The 20568-nt window shown below is 48.8% G+C and overlaps 1 long non-coding RNA gene across 1 annotated transcript in view; it reads left to right on the top strand.

Moving 5' to 3' along the window:
* The first annotated feature begins 411 nt into the window (after positions 1-411).
* Positions 412-20568, top strand: part of LOC138283337 (uncharacterized) — a 368762-nt gene continuing 348605 nt past the window's right edge. Inside the window, exon 1 of the long non-coding RNA XR_011201199.1 lies at positions 412-470. This is a non-coding gene — a long non-coding RNA (uncharacterized lncRNA). The remainder of the gene's footprint in view (positions 471-20568) is intronic.

Here is a 20568-nt window from a genome sequence, read left to right on the forward strand (position 1 = left end):
TCTGGGCCACCAACGAATGAATAATCACAGGCGTCAAACTAAAATATCAACCATGCACAGATCAGTAGTGCAAGAGTTTAGAACAATGCTGTCTGGCTGATTCAAAGGCGCAGAGTTCAGAATGTTCAAATGGAGAGCTACAAACGCTTAAAATAAAAGTGTAAGATATTTCTAGCCTTCAAATTCCTCAATTTAATATTGATGCATTGCCATGTGGGCCAGTTTAGTGGCACCTTAATATCAGAAAAGCGGTTAACTCTGGGGACACCAATTCTTCTGCACTGGCAGTTTATGTGTCCAGTTTCACTCTCGCAGGTCCCTTTCTTTTTCTTATGAGCCCCTATTACACACAGTATGGTAGCTGCTTCCTCTTTAGTTTCAGGGAAGCAACTCCCTGCAGGTAGTTGGAGAGAAGCTTCGGGCAGGCGTGGAAGCTAACGGGAGACCTCCTGGCCACTGGATAAAAAGAAGTAAACACATTACTATTTACATTAATTAGGGCTCGGGTTGCAGTTATTCGTTGTGTGATGCTAAGCAACTTTTAACCAGTCAATTTATGTTCTCCAGCATGGGATCAGATATCAATGGTCGTTGGTCAAGAAGAGCCTAACCTGTAAAAAGACAGTCTAGACTAGAGTATGAGCAGAGTGGTGTGCTGTACTAAGATTTTGTCGTCTTTGGTGAGTCAGACCAAGAAGACCGGAATGTAGGTCAAAGGAAACCAACGTTCACAACTAACGGCGCCTTTCAGCGCTGTCTGGGACTTCCAGCCAGTCTGCAACGTGCCTTCAGTGTCAGCCCCAAGGTGTGGCTGGCTTCCATCTGCAAAAGCACTAACGTCTTCCAGAGAGAGTCGTGGCAGTGTGTACCGAGAAGTCAATATGTTTCCATTATTTTAATCACAGTGTCCTCCACAGCAGGTGATGCGGAAGTGGGGGCAGGGTCAGTTGAAGGAGATGTCCAATGTAGTTTATCGACCTAGTAACGATGGAAGGCTGAGAAGAACAGCGGAGATCGGCGGTGTTTGGCACCAGTTACAGTATCGAGCTATTAACATAATGGACAGGAAGCACATGATTAGAACTCTGAAGAGAAACGGAGGAAGAAGTACGCCAGTGTAATCTAGACAAGGGCACGAATATTAGATGTTCACAGCCTGTAAATCCCTGACACAGAAGCCCCAGCGCACACTTATAAAATACATCTTTTAAGAATACTTAACAGTGTTCGAGAGGTTAATCACAGGCGCAGACATAAAATACGTGTCACAGTACGTATCATATTATTTCCTTTTATTTACCGGTCATTGAATCCCAGGTCTTTGGTTGCAAGCACTATATATTTTGCTGAATTGTTGTATTTAGATGCCTTTGTTACTAGTATTGTTATTTCTGTTATTGTCATGGTGGTAATAATTGTGTAATAACAACTCTTACTTATATTGATATAATTACAAGTGTCGTTATTATACGTACAGATATTAGTAACCAAACTGCGAGAACCTCGTCACATGAATCGCATATCCACACTCCTGTGAGGCTTACTTCATATAGGGCCACATACAAAAATCGAATTAGGCTGAAAAGTAACACCACCGCTAGTGTGTCATGGCAATAATAGCGTGCTCTGATTTGGTGCCTACGTAAGATATACACCATCCATACTTAAACCAATTGTCTCGAGGGCTGGTTGATTCCAGCAAGATATTTATGTGTTTAAGGGCTGGTTATCAGCTTATTTCTATGGCACGAAGGTCACCAGTTCCCTGGCTTCTGCGCCTGGTGAGTAGGGTCCTAACGCGAAGACTGTGTTTAGATGTGTCGCCTTTGGGAATGAGGGTCGTGGGAGGCCTAGACTTGTGGCATTTCTTCTTCAGGGACAGCCCTTTCACAAACCGGAATAAGGTAACCTCACTCAGGGCGCCATCTATCCAGTGTCATGGTCAAATTAACGCAAAATGAACCCCAAATAATGCATTTCAAATTGTATGAGGAATGCATTGCCCCTAGATACGTGATTTGTTCTTTTGCCTCGTAAACGTGTGAACACTCCCGAGTTAGGCGATAGACGAGATTTCCTTAAGCTAAAAATAAAGTCATTTTTGTTTTCTGTTGCTTTAAACTTTCACCGCTCTAATGTCATTTAACTGTGAAATTCAGTTCACTGACCCCGTTCTGGTGCTCCCAAACTTGGCATTTGCGGCATATGTCCCTCGTGGTTTAATTACATTACAACCACCAATTTTAGATCAATCGTGTGACAGCTCTTGTGATGCAACCATTTTCAGAGTGAATATACACCCAACAATCTTAGAGCAAACATGTAACAGCTAGCACTTTTCAGAGTGAGAGTGCTGCCATTAATGTTACATCACTGAAGCCATAGGACTGCTAAAAAGCCAAGCCTCCAACAAAGAACAAATGTAACTAATGAATCCTGCCCGTTCAGCAGGAGAATGGCGACTGTGTGATATTTATCAGGTGGTGCATTTTGGAGCACACTGTTGCAAATATATTACTAAAGCATGGTGTAGTAGAGCATTGTCGTTTAGAGCCAGGCAGAGTTTCATTGAAATGGACACATAATTCACACAATGTATTTGTATGAACATTAATGATAAACTCTAAAGCACCCAGACAATAATGTGCGAAAATGGAGGTTTCAGCAAGTATTTATCATTTTACAAATCACCAAGTGTCTTAGATAGATCACTTTACAAAATCTTATAACTCTGCAGTTAGAGAAAGAAAACATAAATTTTCATGTTAAAAGAATAAACCGCAATTTGTCAGAAGCTATAGCAAGGCACTTGAGCTGTCTTGTTGAAGCACAGCACATGTGACAAGATAAGAACATTTGAAGGCATCTTCATTGCTCATTCAGCTTCTGGACTCCACCATGGTTATTTTAGGGATGCAGCAGCACTCTCCGCACCTCTACTTCCAGCACATATGTGTAAGAGCGAACAAGACTTAGGGACTAGTTTAGAGTTTGGCAGAGAGGGTTAATCCATCACAAACGTGACAGATATCCTATTTGCCACATTACGATCCCATAGTAAGTAGCCTAGGGAGATTGTAATACTGCGGATGGGATATCTGTCACGTTTGTGACGGAATAACCCATCCACCAAACTCTAAATCAGGCCCTTAATTTTAAGTGACCTTTGTCTCCTTTTTTTTTTAACACTTTTTATTGCAGTTTTAACAGAAACAGTGAGGTACTACCAGAGCTCTATAATAGTATGTTTCGTTCGACATAAGTCAATTATTGTCAATATATTGCATAATGTACATATTTCAATATTACACATTAATGAAGACAATCTTGCATACCATTCATACCTTCAATCAATAAATAAGATCTGGTGTCTGAGTCCCTATAGTATCTGTCAATGGATCATCTTTGATGTATATGTTCATATAGAAGGATACTTCCGCTCTGGAGCCTCCCATTAATCCCTCACCCCTCCCCATAAGTCCACTGCCACCATAAGTCCTCCATGTGTTCCTGGGTCTGGTCTCATACTCTTTCCAGAGTTCTCCAATAAGCTCTACTCCTACAATCCCATTAGGCTCTGCAGGGTTTATTCCTCATATCAATTTACAGTACTCACTGCGGACTAAAACCATATAATAGATCATAGAGGTCATCATTCAAGGAGACAGTATATCATTATTTGGCGTATTATCCACTTCCTCCATCCGACCCACCAAGGCGCTCCAGGCCCGAGCTCTCTCAATCAACCCTTGCCCTCGTCTGATCTCTCAATCTCGTACCACCTCCTCAGCTTTTGCCCATTTTATTACCTCTCTCCTCCAACTCTTGTTTGCTTCCAGTTTCTGGTTATCTCCCGTTTGGCTAATAAGAGTGCCAGGTCCTGAAAAAACTGGTTAGACACCGTTTGCTTGGGCGTATGGTAATAATCTCTAAGGAGACAGTGTTTGGGGTCATAGGGGACCTCTCGTTTAATAACTTCCATTAGTGTATTGACCACTGAGTACCAGAAGTCCCCCAGTCTAGGACAGGTCCACAACATATGAAAAAACTCCACTGCTTCCTCGCCACAACTTGGGCACTTGGCTTCCATAAAATTAAAATGGCGTTAAGTATGCCCTGTGAAGTATATTTAGGTGAATGAGCTTAAACCAGGCATTTCTAGATGCTTTGGGGATCCATGTTACTATGTTTTCCCATGCCACCTCCGTTATCTCTGCGCCCAGGACCTCCCCCCACTTCAATTTAAGGCCTGTGAGTGGATGTATAAAGGACTTTTCTTATTTTCCCATATAAAAAGGTTACAGCTTTATATGTACCTGCACAACTAGTCAGATATTGACAAATATTGGAAAAGGGAGTTTCTGTTCCTCCCGTGTGCCAGTGTTTAGTGATTGCCTCTGTAATCGCTCTTTGGAGCAAAAAATGTCCCCGTGGTAGGTCATATTGTATTTTAAACTCTTCAAAGGGTAGTAGTACATCAGCTTCGAACAGTGTCCCCTTGGTTGTTGCCCCCGCCTCTACACAGGCTGCAGCCCCCCCCCCCCATCTCCTCACATGCGATAAAACCGATAAAAAGAGCATTGGGATCTCCGGGGCGTAAGGCCGAAATACTTGTGCCCTACGAAGGTAGCACAGCCAACAGGAGTATGACACGCTGAGTTCCACAGATAGCATCTTGGTTGAGGGCTGTGCTGAAGAACCACTTGTGCCAAGGTCTCTAGGTCTTGGGTAAAAGGTGTTGCCAGCCCGTCCTGTTGCACCCGACTGGCGATCCACCATGTCAGCCATTGTAATTGGCCCGCAAGGTAATAGGCGTTAAAGTCGGGTACCGCCAAGCCCCTGCCATTCGTCGGCCTCTGGAGATGCTCAAATGCCAGGCGGTGTCTACCCTCTCCCCACAGGAACCCAATAATCTATGAATTCAGAGTCTTAAAGAACGCCCCGGGTATCAGTAAAGGTAGTGAAGCAAAGTGATATAGCAATAGTGGCAGTACTGCTCGCCCAGCAACTGTTAAAGGCAATGATCCCCAAAAGCTCATGTTACTATTAAGATCCCGCAACGCTCGCCCTATATTGCCTTCATATAGGTCAGTCTTGTTATGATAGATACAACCCCAAAGTAAATCAGACATTGCGGCTCCCACTGTAGGCCCCTCAGATCTTGTGGGGCCTCTCGGCCCGGGATCATGGGAAATAGACTAGACTTCCCCTAGTTAACTTGAAGGCCAGATAATGATCCAAACCAATCTAGTAATTGTTGCGCCCCTCTCAATGCGGTATCTGCATCATCTAGAAATAGTAGTAGACCATCTGCGTATAAGGCTATATATTGGGTGTCATTCCCTAACCCCGGTCCTCTATAGGCACTACCTTCCCTGGCAAGGCTTGCCAGGGGCTCTATGGCCAGAGCAAAGAGGAGAGGGGAAAGTGGACACCCCTGTCTGGTGCCCCATTCTGCGCGATAGTCTCCTGATATGGTGTTGCCTGTATGAACTCACGCTCGTGGTTCTGCCTATAATAAGTGCATCCAGGCTAGAAAATTCTCACCTACACCAAATTTTCATTGTACTTCATATAATTAGGGCCATTCTAGCCTATTGAACGCTTTCCTGAAGTCGACCACAAAAAACACTGTGTCTGTCTTATTATAGTACTATCTTCAAGCAACGAAAAAAGCAGACGAATATTCACGGCCATGTATCATCCGGGAATAATCAGTATGGATCAACCTGGACATATATGGTAAGAGACGTGTCGCAAGTATTTCACATAGTCCTTAGATAACATAGACAGGGGTCCATAAGAGGTTACCTTAGCAGTGGTTTCCTTGGTTTCATGAGTGGGACAATGAGGGCCTCCTGCGCCAACAAAGGGAGGGTCCTAGCCGACCTAGCCGCTTCATACACGGCAACCAGTCGGACCCCAGGATAGTCATAAATGCAGAGTAAAATTCGATGGGTAGACAGTCCAAACCCAGCATTTTATTCTGTGCCGTACTATCTATGGCAGCCTTCATCTCTGACAATTCTGTTGCCTGTCCCAGGGCCTCAGCCTTCTGCTCTGAAACTGTTGGAAGGTTGGCATGTGATAAATACACTTGGATGTCCATAAGTGTGTTGTGCATTTTACTTTTATAAAAGCTCAAAATAATAATTATAAAACTTCTGATTGATTGCAGCCTGACTATGGACCTGTTGGCCAGCGGATGTATTCAATTCCACTATGCTTGACCCCCTTTTTGCCGGATTTGCCAGCCATGCCATTAGTAAGCCTGCATGGTCACCCTCAGCGTGTGTTTTCGCTAGGTAGTTTTTGTAGTCATAGCAGCGGAGTCTTTCAGCTCCTACTGCAACCCTCTCCTGTGTGTCTATAATGGCTGTTTGGAGTCCTGGTTGTCTGGGTTACTCTCTCTCCATCTCCCTCAGTTCTCGCTCTGCCCTCTCTATATCCTGTTGTAATACGTATTGAACCCCTTTTGCAGCTGAGATACATTTCCCCCTCATGACTACCTTGAAGGCATCCCATTCTAGGAGTCTTTTGTCATTATCATTAAAGTAGGCAGTTATCTCAGCTGCTATGTCTGTCCCAAAGGCTAGGTCTTCCAATAGTTCCGATCAAAGTCACCACATGGGCACTGGAGGACAGGGGAGTGCCTAGCACAGTTTCAGAGGGGATTATGATCTGAGATCGTTCTACTGAAATACTGGGTTGCGCTGGTCAATTCATAGACATCCGGGGAACAGAGAAAGGTATCTAATCGCATATGTAGGTCATATAATGGGGAATAAAAAGAATAATCCCTCTCATCTGGGTGGTGAGTGCGGCAAGAATCTACCAATCCCCATTTCCGTTGCCAGTCCCCAAATGCTTTAGTGGTGCGTTGAATAGGGGACTCCTACAGAGGGAGGGTGTGATCTATCTAGTATGGTATCACAGATGCAGTTAAAATCCCCGCCTAGCAAAATGGATCTCATAAGATAGGAGGCCAAACGATCAGACAACGTCCTCAAGAATCCGGGTTGATCAACATTAGCCCCATAAATACTCCCTTTCACTATGTCTCGACCATCTATCCTCCCTGCTATCAGGATATAGCAGATGCAGTGTGTTGAAAAGGAATTCTAGACTTAATGCAGATAAGAACCCCCCTAGCATAAGCAGAGTAGGCAGTATAATGGACTTGTCCTCTTCATTTGCATTGCAGCCCTCTCTCCTCTTTGGCATCTAGGTGTGTCCCTTGTAATAGGGCTACATGAATCCCTTCGTCCAGTAAAGTAGGACCACACTTTAGCCCGTATTTATACTTTGTTAGCGCCGCGTTTGCGGCTTTTTTTGATGCAAAAGCAGCGCAAATGCAGCGCTAAAAAAGTATAAATACGGGCCTTTGTGTCTCTTACCCATTGAATGCATCCTCCTGATATTCCATGTGAGTACTTTAAGAGTAGCGGGATCAACCACTAAAGAAGACTAGGGCAGATTGTGGGTACCGTAAAGCATCCCTGTTCGTCCCTATCTGGAGTTCCTCCCAGAATATCAATAGCAAATACAGGCCTATGCGGCAGCAGACAATCCCAAAAGAGATAAACAGAAACTTCACCCAACTCCCATTCCCCAGGGCAAACAGTGTAAGCCATTCACCCAAACAGTCAACCATAACGTATTCCCCCATGGTTATGCTCTCTGAGGCTCGGGCCTTGGTCAGCGGGGGGGGGGGGGGGGTTCAGTAGCTCCGTCTGCTCTCAGTCCCGGGCTCTCCAGGCACCCTCCCGAGTCACCAAGTTATGGAATTAGAATAAGATGTCATAATCTGTACAATTAAGGGCTTTGTCTGGCTATTTGTAGACAAGTAGACCTCGTCTGTGCTGCCATATCAATAGTAGTGTCTATTGTTCTGACGGGGCTTAGATCAGATAATCTCCTCTGCAGTTCATGGGGTGACCACTGGGAAAATCTTGCTGGCAGTTGTCGAAGAAACAGAGTCTCTGAATCCGTGCCATTGTCACTCACTTCCCTCAGTGGGGATCTGGGGTTAGGTGATGATCCCCTCCAAGGATGCTACGACAGCTACAGCCGCCTGTTGGCCTCTTTGCGCCTCCTGTGCTGTTGGCGGCCCAAATGGCATTGTCCGATCTTGTCTTCGTGCGCGAGGGAGGCGCTTCCTTTTCTGCGTATTAGTTGGTCCGCTCGGGCCGGGTGGGCTGACCTTCTGCCCAGTCCCAGGCCTCTTGGGGCGTAGCGAAGACTTGAACACCCTTGGGTAACTACTCATAGTCATGCAGGGAGATGCATAGAATAGATGATTCCTGCTTCCCTCAGCTTCTTTTTTGCTGATATAAAGGCTGCCCTTTGGCGTTGCTCTTCCCTTGTGATGTCCAGAAATATGGAGACTTTATTGTTGTCCACCACTCCAAGCACGTTGTAATCTTTGGTCCCGGTCCTTAAAGTGAAGCAGTCTCCCCACCACTGGTCTAGGAGGGGCTTCAGACAGCCTCCGTTGAGCGGGGACCCTATGTGCATGCTTAAAAGCAAAGAAAGGAGGGAGACCCTCCGGGTCATCTCCTTCCTGATCCACTCTTCCAGGTATCGTACCATATCAGTTCTCTCACTTTTCTCTGGTAGCCCCACTATTCTGATGTTATTGCGGCGTGCTCTGTTTTCTGAATCTTCTACTCTGTTCTCAATGGCGTGCAGCCTAGTTTCCATACAGTCCATTCGTCCTCCTGCAGCTGCCACTGCAGGTAGTGTTTTGGAAATTTCACTTTCAGTCACTGTGACTCTCTCTGACAGGCGTCTATGGTCATCGCGCAGCAATCCCAGATCCACGCATAGCATGTCAATCTTAACTTATATGCTTCCCGCAACGCTGCTATAGCCGGTAAGACATCCTGATGTGTGGGGGCAGAGGGTACTGTCTGTAAGGGCTCATCCAAAATTTGCTCCGTCTTCCCTCCAGTGGTCCCCAGCCGCTGGGATCTCCTCATTTCCTCGTCTCTCTCTTTCATCGCTTTTGTAGTTTTATGCAGAGGTCTTTGAATCTTAGTACTCTTCTGGTTCTAGTGAATGCTGCATAAGGATCTACTTATTTGGTCAGCACGGAAGAGCTCCAACCATCCCGCCTTCTGTGGTTTGTCTCGCCGGGCTATCTAGGCTCCAGGAGACCCGGCAGCAGGGCTTGCATGGGGCCCTGCGTGTTCACTCCAAGGTATGTTGCACTGCTGGGTAGTTCAGCCGTTACCCCGAAGGATATACCCCTGCAGGGATGGTTGCCAATTTGATGTAGGTGGAGACACACCGCCTCGGCTCCTGGTGCACGCTCACAGGCCCTCTCAGTTAAGGTTCTATCTTCCCCCTGTAGTGACCACTAGTTTCGGTGTGGTGGAAATTGTTTTTATGTCTGATCACTCCGTGTGCACGCTGCGGTAGGGGTCTCTGCACACCTATGGTAGTTGCTAAGATACACTTCGCCCTCTGTAGATTGCACGTTGGCCTGGGCCTTCTCTTCTCAGTCTCCGCCGGGCTATTATTTAACACCTTCTCAAAGAGTCATATAGGCACTGTTTTCAGGGCCTCCCGGGGAACGAGTCTCGCACCTGTCGTTCATCAGTGAATGGGACCTTCATTGCCGCGGGTCTCCCCCAGTGGTCTCCACCAACTAGGTGGTGTTCCTCCTGCATGCTGATATCCGAGGAGGCTGCCGTTATCCAGTATGAGCTGTGGGCACATGCAGGGCGGCCTTTGCATCTAAAGGTGCCAATAGTGCCTCGGTTCACTGCCCTCAACGCCGGCCCCTGGGAGTTTCCACACCCGGCGGCCGCAGTCTAAATAATTATAGTTGTGCCGGCCGCGTGCAGTTTGTCCAGCGTGGCCAGCACTGCAGGGTCCTCCACCAGGTAGCGAGAATGTCCGAGGCACCCCAGGGGGAGGGGTGGCCCCGTGTGCCTCTTCAACACTCTTGCGCCCAGAGCCCCGTTGCCAAAGCACTCACTCCCAGGGCCGCCTTCCAAAATCAGCAGCGCTCAGATCCCAAGCCCCTCGACTCCTCACCGGTTTTTGAGGTGGTGGGGGTGCCTCCAGCGCACCCCAAGGCGGTCGATGGTGTGCTCTTCGCTCAGTCGCCCTCTCTCCCTTATCCGGCTCGCGCTCTTCTGTGGCCTACAGCATAGGCCCTGGTGCCATCTTGGCGTGGCGTCGCCTCGCAGCAGAGTCCTCTTTCGTACTGCTCCCACACACGGTCCCCAGCCCCGGATTCCCATCCTGGGGGTTCTGTCCGGCCTCATACGCTCGAGGCTGGCCGAGTCTCCCGAACTTGATGGCAGGATACAGGTCGGGGGGGCCCGGCAGCCCGGAGCTGCAGAGTTCACCGCCTAGTCCATGCGCAGCCAAGCCACGCCCGACCTTTGTCTCCTTCATCTTCCCATTAATAATTGCATGCCGTGCCCCCATGCATCTGCTAGTAGATATTTACTCTCCCTTCTGCCCTCTGCATTCCATAAGTCAACAAACAGATAAGCAAGACTCTGAGACTTTCTGCTTTAAAGTCTCCCTTTAGAGTGATTCCAAATGACACAGTGCACGAGAGCTAAGCAGCCCATTCCTAGCACCACCTCCAAAATGTTCCCCACTCACCTGGTGACTACCGCCTCCTGTGTGGGTGTGGAATCGCATTTTACAGTTCTTAGGTATGCTATGCCTAGTGGCCCCTGTGATACACAATGACAATCTCTGCACAGGCTTATCATTAAGTAAAGAGGCCTACAAATGTAATTCGCTACTGCTAGGAACGCATTATGTTGCAAGGCTTGCTCTATGAACAGCCACCATGAAATACCATCGTCATTGCATGCTAACTGAAGCAATATCCCTTCTGGAAAGTAGCAGTCTGAGTACGTGATGTCAGCCATAATGGAGAAATAATCATACGTCAATCATACGTCAGTGTTTGTGGTTTAATCCTATAAAAGATCGTTTATTACTTCCTCTAATTGGGCTGTTCGTGTACAACTAGTACCGAGCATCCTCCATGTACATGTCTTTCTATTCTATCTCTAATAAATTCTTTATGTTTACCTAGAAGAGCTGGCTAACGGTCGTTTGTATCCTGGATGGGTGCTGAATAATTAGGCTTCTACATTTGGTGAAGAATTGCGGTCTCGTTCAGCAGATGACTCCCTTCAGCCCAGCTCCTGCTTCATTCGGGGCTACTGCTGAACAATTCGACAGAGCCCCTCCTGCGACGGAGGCTTGGGCTGTCGTGAGTATCTATTGCTGCTTCGTGGTCCTGCTCTCGCTGTTTGTCGGTGTAGATATTGCGAAACAGGGAGGTTACTGGGGTGTTTCGTTAATATGTTTCCTGCATAGAGTGGTTATGCATTTATGGTTAATATTTCTATTTGCCGTACCCCTTAGCCTGCTCTTTTTTATAATGACAATTTTTTTTTCTCTGTCACCGGTGGCATGCCAAGGGCATTTCTTCCTCTGTTATCCTCTGTTGCGGGCTCCGCTAATGCACCTCGTGAAAACATTCAGTTGGTTACCTATAACCATTCGTCGGCTGCTAGCATTCTGTGTTAATTCAGTCCTTCCATTGTATTACACCATTTCCTTCCTCCCTGCGCTGCAGCTGTATACTTCGAATAGCTTACTGTATTTCATGTAGCTTGTTACTGTTAAAAACGAAGTCCGAGGAATAGAGGCAACTAGCGGTGTTGCTTCAGAACACAGTGCGAGTCGCTGTTTGCAGTCCCCAGATGGAGGGGCTGGGACAGATAACTCTGGACAGAGAGGGTGTTGTAGGCGCCAAGCCAACCCCAGGTTAAAAGGGTGTTGCCCAGATGTGGAATGATAGTGGTCCATTCCAGAACAACTGGCAGGTGGTGCCAGGGTCTATGTGTCTATGTGTATGAGAATGGTAGTGGTCCATTTAAGAGGAACTGGCAGGTGGTGTCAGCGTTCGTGTATATCGGAATGATAGTGGTTCATTCCAGTGGAGCATGCAGGCGGTGCCAGGCTCTGTTTGTCATGTTAGCCAATTGTTATGTTATCTGTTTCCTGTGCTATTGCAGCTCTTTGAACTATGCTTATGACATATTGAACTATCAGCTACTCATGTGAAATGGTGTAACTATAAATGCTGATTTGATTACGTGTGTGTGTGTGTGTGAAAGTGGTTTTTGAGCTATGAATGTGTGTGTGTGTGAAAGTGGTTTTGATTCCTAAGTGAAGGGTTCACCACAAGGTGGTGTACTGTGATTTATTTTGACTGCATGCATTTGCGCTTTAGGATAAGAATTTTTAGAAAATTTAAGACTAGGTGGGTGGACTCCTGGGCGACATAATACAGATTTTTATGACAATTTGACGGATTTAATCTTCAAACATCACACAGTACAAACACCACCCTGCACTCACTACATATTTGATACAAGGGGTGGGAGTAGGATCACCCCACAGGCCAAGTTGTACTGTGACCCTTGTCTATGGTTCTGCCGTCACATGTGGTTGCCTGACTTGTTCACCGCTATTGCATTATCTGTGTGTCACTGGCCAAGGATTTGGTCCAGTTTCCAATATCATACAGCCGCACCCTGCCCCAGGGCAGGAAAGCAAGGGTGTGATATTCTTATCTTTCCCTCCTGACTATTCTGTCATCTCTTGAATCGCCCCAAAGGACGCCAGTGTGGTCGCCGTCACTAGCACCTTGGGTACTGTCTGTTTTCAAACTTTGTGTGAGCTAAGGTGGACATGGCTGGCTGAAATTGTGGCATGAATGCAGACCGGCTTCCTGCTTTTACTAATAACTGATTGTTGTTGGCAGAGAGAGGCTCCGTGCGTGAATGCACCCATTGTTATCCCTTCTGTGTCACGGGGTATGAGCGGTGTAAAGAATACACCGACATCCTACTGTTTTCTGGAGCGATTGTAATTGTCTTCATGTTATGTAACAAAAGGCTAGAGTAAGACAGTCATGGGGAACCCTCTTAGTAAAGGCAAACTAGAGACACATCAACTCAAAAAAAAAAAAATGCCTGAACTGAAGAATGGTTTCCTCCACATGGTGAGGGGGCTGACAAGGGCAGGGAAGATTGGAGGACGAAAAAAAACATGGAGATAATAGGGGCTTGTCAAGGACATTTGGGAAATACACTATAGCCTGAGGGCAACACAACAGGGACCAAACACTCTGAGCTGCCTCTACAACAGCAGGCAGAGACGGAACGTGAAAGCCGCACCCTGGCATGGCGTTTGATGGATGAGGAAGTGAAAAATAAAAAGCAAAACGTAAGAGACCTTGTGAAAGAATTAGACAGTTATTCCATAGCCAGGGTAAAGAGGAAGTGGCTAACTCCATTAGAAAACATGAACAGAAGTACGAACAGATATCAAATGAAATGGAAAGGTGTATTGGCAAGGGGCGTGAGGGATCACACAATTTACTATGGGATATGTTCACGTGTGCACATCACACAATCCGTAACATCAAGATGTGGAAGGAGGTGCTCAGCAATACAAACACACAGTTGGAGATCACAAGACACAGTCTCTCGACGTACATAAAAATGTACAGAGTTAAACAGAATAATAGCCATGGGAAGGGCTGCTTCGGAAGGATCTGGATACATTGTTCAGCATTATTGTACCATATCAAATCAAATCAAATCATTAGCATTTATAAAGCACGCTACTCACCCGTGCGGGTCTCAAGGCGCTAGGGACAAAGGGGGTGGTTATCGCTGCTCGAACAGCCAGGTCTTTAGGAGTCTCCGGAAAGCGGAGTGGTCCTGGGTGGTCCTGAGGCTGGTGGGGAGGGAGTTCCAGGTCTTGGCCGCCAGGAAGGAGAAAGATCTCCCACCCGCCGTGGAGCGTCGGATGCGAGGGACGGCGGCGAGTGCGAGGCCAGAGGAGCGGAGGGGGCGGGTGGGGACGTAGAAGTTGAGGCGTCTGTTGAGGTATTCCGGTCCCTTGTCGTGGAGGGTTTTGTGTGCGTGGATGAGAAGTCGGAAGGTGATCCTTTTGCTGACTGGGAGCCAATGCAGGTGTCTCAGGTGTGCGGAGATGTGGCTGTTGCGGGGTACGTCGAGGATGAGGCGGGCTGAGGCGTTTTGAATGCGTTGCAGGCGATTTTGGAGTTTGGCGGTGGTCCCAGCGTAGAGGGTGTTGCCGTAGTCCAGGCGGCTCGTGACGAGGGCGTGGGTCACGGTTTTTCTGGTGTCGGCGGGGATCCAGCGGAAGATCTTGCGGAGCATGCGGAGGGTGAGGAAGCAGGCGGAGGACACAGCGTTGACTTGCTTGGTCATGGTGAGAAGGGGGTCCAAGATGAAGCCGAGGTTGCGGGCGTGGTCTGCGGGGGTCGGTGCGGTGCCGAGGGCCGTGGGCCACCAGGAGTCGTCCCAGGCGGACGGGGTGTTGCCGAGGATGAGGACTTCAGTTTTTTCAGAGTTCAGCTTTAGGCGGCTGAGCCTCACCCAATCTGCGACGTCCTTCATACCCTCTTGTAGGTTGGTCTTGGCGCTGGCGGGGTCCTTGGTGAGGGAGAGTATAAGTTGGGTGTCGTCGGCGTAGGAGGTGATGATGATGTCGTGCTTGCCTACAATGTTAGCGAGGGGGCTCATGTAGACATTGAAGAGTGTCGGGCTGAGTGATGAGCCTTGAGGTACGCCGCAGATGATCTCAGTGGGTTCTGAGCGAAACGGAGGGAGGTAGACTCTTTGGGAGCGGTTTACGAGGAAGGAGGCGATCCAGTCCAGGGCCTGGTCTTGGATCCCGGTGGAGCGGAGGCGGGTGATTAGGGTGCGGTGACAGACGGTGTCAAAGGCAGCCGAGAGGTCGAGAAGAATGAGGGCGACTGTTTCACCGTTGTCCATCAGGGTTCTGATGTCGTCTGTGACTGAGATGAGGGCGGTTTCAGTGCTGTGGTTGGTTCGGAATCCGGTCTGTGAGGGGTCGAGCAGGTTGTTGTCTTCCAGGAAGGTGGTCAGCTGTTTGTTGACGGTCTTCTCTATTACTTTGGCTGGGAAAGGCAGAAGGGAGATGGGGCGGAAGTTTTTCAGGTCGCTCGGGTCAGCCGTAGGTTTCTTTAGTAGGGCGTTGACTTCGGCGTGTTTCCAGCATTCGGGGAAGGTAGCAGAAGAAAAAGAAGAGTTGATGACGGTCTGGAGGTGCGGGGCGATGATGTTCTCGGCTTTGTTAAAGATGAAGTGCGGGCAGGGGTCCGAAGGGGGGCCGGAGTGGATAGAGTTCATGATGGATTTGGTTTCTTCCGTGCTGATGTGGGTCCAGTTGTTGAGGGTGATGGTCGGGGATGTGGGTTCGGTGGTGTTAGGTTGGGTCTGGTGTCCGAAGCTGTCGTGGAGGTCGCTGATCTTGCGATGGAAGAAAGTGGCGAGGGATTCGCATAGATCCTGTGAGGGCGTGACGGCGTTGGCGTTGGCGCTGGGGTTGGAGAACTCCTTGACGATGCTGAAGAGTTCTCTGCTGTTGTGGCTGTTTTTGTCCAGTCTGTCGGTGAAAAAATTCCTTTTGGCAGTGCGGATCAGGTGGTGGTGTTTGCGGTAGCGTTCTTGAGGGCGGTCATGTTGTCAGCGGTGCGGTCCTTGCGCCAGGCTTTCTCAAGTGCGCGACAAGTTTTCTTTGATTCTTTGAGGGTGTCAGAGAACCAGAGGGGTTTCTTGGTGTTGTTCTGTCGCTGCGAGCGTTTGAGGGGAGCAAGGTTGTCTGCGCAGTTGGAGATCCAGTTTGTGAGGTTGAGGGCTGCGACGTTGGGGTCGGTGGTGAGGGTGGGTTGGTTGGCGGCGAGTGCGGCGAAGAGTTGCTCTTCAGGGATCTTGTTCCACTGTCGGTGAGGGATGGGTTGAGTGCGGAGGTGGCGGGTCTCGCGTCGGAATGTGAAGTAGACGCAGCTGTGGTCGGTCCAATGAAGGGCGGAGGCGTGGCTGAAGAAGACGTGTTTGCTGGCGGAGAAGATAGGGTCGAGTGTGTGTCCGGCGATGTGGGTGGCAGTGTTCACCAGTTGTTTGAGGCCGAGGTTGGCGAGGTTGTCGAGCAGGGTGGTGGTGTTGGGGTCGTTGTTTTGTTCCAGATGGAAGTTGAGGTCGCCTAGGAGGATGTAGTCCGGTGAGGCGAGGGCGTGCGGGGAGATGAAGTCGGCGATGGTGTCGCTGAAAGGGGCGCGAGGTCCGGGAGGACGGTAGACGAGGGATCCTCTGAGGGTGGTCCTCGGGTCGGTGCGAATCTGAAAATGCAGGTGTTCAGCGGCAAGAGGGGAGTCTTCAGTGGAGGTAGTGACGCTGATGGAGTCTTTGAAGACGATGGCGATACCTCCTCCTACTTGGTTGGTACCGTCTTTCCTGGAGATCTTGTAGCCTTCGGGGATGGCGGTGGCGATGTCTGGAGCAGAGGAGGCGTTCATCCAGGTCTCCGTGATGAAGGCGACGTCCGGTGCTGTGGAGTCTAGGAGGTCCTAGAGTTCAACGGCGTGTTTGTGAACGGAGCGAGCGTTGACTAGGATGCACTTGAGGTGGTTGATGGCGCGTGGGCTTGTGGTCGTAGTTGTTGCGTGGTGGAAGATGCGTTTGCAGGAGTTGCAGGCGAAGGGTCCATGGGTGCGTTTGGGGTGAGCTTGGAAGCAGGTGTTGGAGCGTCCTGGGTTGAGGGCATGGAGGGTGGTGGGGTCATAGCGGATCATCGGGGCTTGGGAGCGCTGGGGACCAGGGGTCATGGCGCTGGGCGCGGGCCAGGCGCGGACGGGAGCAGACGGGCTTGCCTCTGGCGCGGCGGCGCTCCCACTGCGCGCGCGCGCGCGCTGCGCAATCGCGCAGCGGCCGCCATATGAGGTAGGGGGGGGAGGGGTCAGCTGGGGGCGAATGGGAGCTGGGGGGCGGGGGCGTGCAGGAGGTCGCGGCGGGAAAGAGCGAGGGAGGGGGGGGACAGGTAGAGTGAGAAGAGCTGGGGGAGGGGGGTTTAAGGGTGGAGGGGGGAGAGTGTTAGGAGGTTTAGGAGATTAGGGAGAAAGATAGGTGTAGGGTTGTGAAGATAGGGGAGGGGGGGTTGTAGAGGTGGGTGAGGGTGAGAGGTAGAGTGAGGGGATAGGAAGATAGGTAATAGAGGGGGTGGCGGGAGGGGGGGAGAGATAGAGAAATAGGTAGAGAGAAAAGGTAGATAGAGAAATCGATAGATAGGGAAAAAGATAGAGAGATAGGAAGATAGGAGGAGGTGGAGAGTGAGGGAGTTGGATAGTGGGATAGAGAGATGGAGAGATAGGTAGATAGGAGGAGTGAGGGAGGTAGAAAGTGAACGGGTTAGATAGGGGAGATAGAGGGGGGATGCGAGTGGGGGAGGGGGATGAGGCAGTAGCAGGAGGGCAGGCGCGGGGAGAAGAGGACGGAGGAGGCAGAAGAGCCGAAGGCAGAAGACAAGAAGACAAGAAGAAAAGAAGAACAGAAGAAAAGAAGAACAGAAGAGCAGAAGACCGGAAGGACTGAAGACCGGAAGAGCAGAAGACCGGAAGAGCAGAAGACACACAGAAGAACACAGAAGAACAGAGAGGAGTACAGAAGAACAGAGAAGAATACAGAAGAACACAGAGGAAGACAGAAGAAGACAGAGGAAGACAGAAGAACAGAGAAGAATACAGAAGAACACAGAGGGAGACAGAAGAACACCGAGGAAGACAGAAAAACACAGAGGAAGACAGAAGAAGACAGAGGAAGACAGAAGAAGACAGAGGAACACAGAAGAATACAGAAGAACACGGAGGGAGATACAAAAAACGAAGAAACAGAGTGCAGAATACCACAGCAGAAGATGAGGAAGAAGAGAAGAGGAGAGAAGACGGGGAGAAGAGGAGTACAGAAGAAGAATACAGACGAGGAGCGAGGAGGAAGAACAGAGAAGAAGGAAAGAGGAAAAGAAGCAGGAGCAGTAGAGAGGGTGAGTAGCGCGGGGCAGAACGAGGGGCTGGGAGGTGGGGGGTACTTACTGTGGGGTGGGTCTCAGGAACTCAGGAACCTGGAGGAGCTGCAGCGGCAGGGGGAGCGACCTACCCTTGGAACCATGAGATTTGTGGGAGGATTGTAAGAAAGCGATACACTGGTCTGAAATATGTGACCACTACTCCAATTACGACACTATCATTTGGCACTAGACTAAGGCCCTCATTCTGACCTTGGCGGGCGGCGGAGGCCGCCCGCCAAAGTCCCGCCGTCAGGTTACCGTTCCGCGGTCGAAAGACCGCGGCGGTAATTCTGACTTTCCCGCTGGGCTGGCGGGCGGTCGCCTTCAGACCGCCAGCCAGCCCAGCGGGAAAGAGGCTTCCACGATGAAGCCGGCTCGGAATCGAGCCGGCGGAGTGGAAGCTGTGCGACGGGTGCAGTTGCACCCGTCGCGTATTTCACTGTCTGCACAGCAGACAGTGAAATACATGTAGGGGCCCTCTTACGGGGGCCCCTGCAATGCCCATGCCAGTGGCATGGGCACTGCAGGGGCCCCCAGGGGCCCCGCGACCCCCCCTACCGCCATCCGGATCTCGGCGGTCCGACCGCCGGGATCTGGATGGCGGTAGGGGGGGTCGGAATCCCCGCGGCGGTGCAGCAAGCTGCGCCGCCGCAGAGGATTCAATGGGGCCGCGGTACACTGGCGGGACCCCGCCAGTGGTGCCGGTCCGACCGCGGCTTTACCGCCGCGGTCGGAATCCCCATTGGAGCACCGCCGGCCTGTCGGCGGTGCTCCCGCGGTCCTCCGCCCTGGCGGTCAAAGACCGCCAGGGTCAGAATGACCACCTAAGTATGGGAAAGGTTTGCAAGTAGACAAGGGATGGCTGTAACATGCTTACACACTGTAGAAAATTTGAGTTCAATTGTTAAATTATCACACGTAATAAGACACAAGCTTCTGACTTTATTACTTGTTAGTGGCTTTAGGTTAAGATCCTCAGGGGGACATTTCACTGTACAGCTGTGGATAGTGTACAACAGTGGTTCCCAACCTATAGTCCGTGGACCCACTGGGGTCCGTGACACATTCCCAGGGGGTCCCCAGGCCTGGCTGGGAGGAAGTCACTTCTCTAGCTGGTGCCTCTACAGAAACATATGTGTGAGTGTCTTTATATTTATTACTTCCTTTCTTCAGCAGGTTTAAAAGCACTGCAAAGATCATTGTACAGCGAAAATAAAAGCGTCAAGATAACTCCAGTGATTAATGTACCTGCTGAGGAGGAGTGAGAGTTTAATATGCCGGCTGCAAAGGATGTGTATCATGCAAAGAACAGTATTTTATGTGGATGGCACAGTGGGTTACTGATTTTGTCACAGAGATTCTTTAGTTACTGTACAGTTCATAATCGTAATCTAGCACAGTGAGCTATGAACTGCAATTAGGGAGCTGCATGCCAACTGCATAACACAAATTAGAAAGCTGTTTTTTCCCAGTCTTTCATTTTCCTTATGCTGCTCAAAAGAAAAAAAAAAAGTGGGGGTTTGCTTGTGTAGAAATGCATTCTTATTATTAAAGACAACGCTAACGACTCTGTAGTGTTCTGAATGTGGAGTTTGTGCTTCTCCAGACCAAGCACTCTTAGCAAAATGCTTACCAGTGTGGATGCCATGTGAATCCTACACCTTGTACTCCCCTGTAAAGTGCTCCAACACCTACACTGGTATGAGAAATGCTATAATAAAAATTCATTACATGTTCCAAAAAGGATAGGGAGAGAAGAGAGGCACTGATGGTTTACTTCCTTTCCCCACCACATATTTATGTATAAAAGATTTCTTAGATCTTATGTACCTAAAAATAATAACAGAAATAGCCCCAGAAATAATTTTAAAAAATTGCCCGAAGGATTCACCTTTCCTAAATAAAACTAAAAATTAAAAAGTTAGTCACCGAGATGCAGCACCAACATTTCCAATAAAATGTTTCGATTTTTGCATATTTTTTCAATATAAAAGAATTATTTCCTGTTTAAAATTTAAACTGTGCAAATTGCTTGGGGGTACCTGGCTTCCAGTAATGTTTCACTGGTGGTCCCAAGGAGTAAAAAGGTTGGGAACCACAGGTGTACAACAAATAAGAACTTTCTAATGTAGGGATTACATTAAAAAATATTTGACCCATGCAAAGGTTGCCAAAATTCTTACAGTGAACAAATTTAGTCTTGAGGGAACAGAGGATTCATTTGCAGCAGTTAACAATATGTTGTCAGAAGTGTGGAATTTTATAAAATGTCTACTTGTCCATGGGACAGTTTGTGTCATCAGTCTACTTGTCCGGTAAAAACACATGCATATTTTCTCCTGCTAAAATGATGTTTACAAATATTATCTAGGAGTCCGATTTCCTGGTCTGCCTTGTAAAATGCTAGCTCATGCATACAAGCTGTAAATCTGCACTAATGCAGGAGCAGATACCATGGATGCACATTGTGATTTTCTTTAAGAATTCTGCCACAAACTGGTTATCACAGACCTTTTGTTATTTGAATTCTGTCTCTCTGTTTATTGACTGGCTTCAGTGGTAGTGACACCATTCTGCTCTTCCATACGAAGCATATTGGCACAAAGTAGTTTTGGCACA

This window comes from Pleurodeles waltl, chromosome 3_1 (genome assembly GCF_031143425.1).
Source record: "Pleurodeles waltl isolate 20211129_DDA chromosome 3_1, aPleWal1.hap1.20221129, whole genome shotgun sequence".
In the NCBI taxonomy this organism is placed as follows: Eukaryota; Metazoa; Chordata; class Amphibia; order Caudata; family Salamandridae; genus Pleurodeles; species Pleurodeles waltl.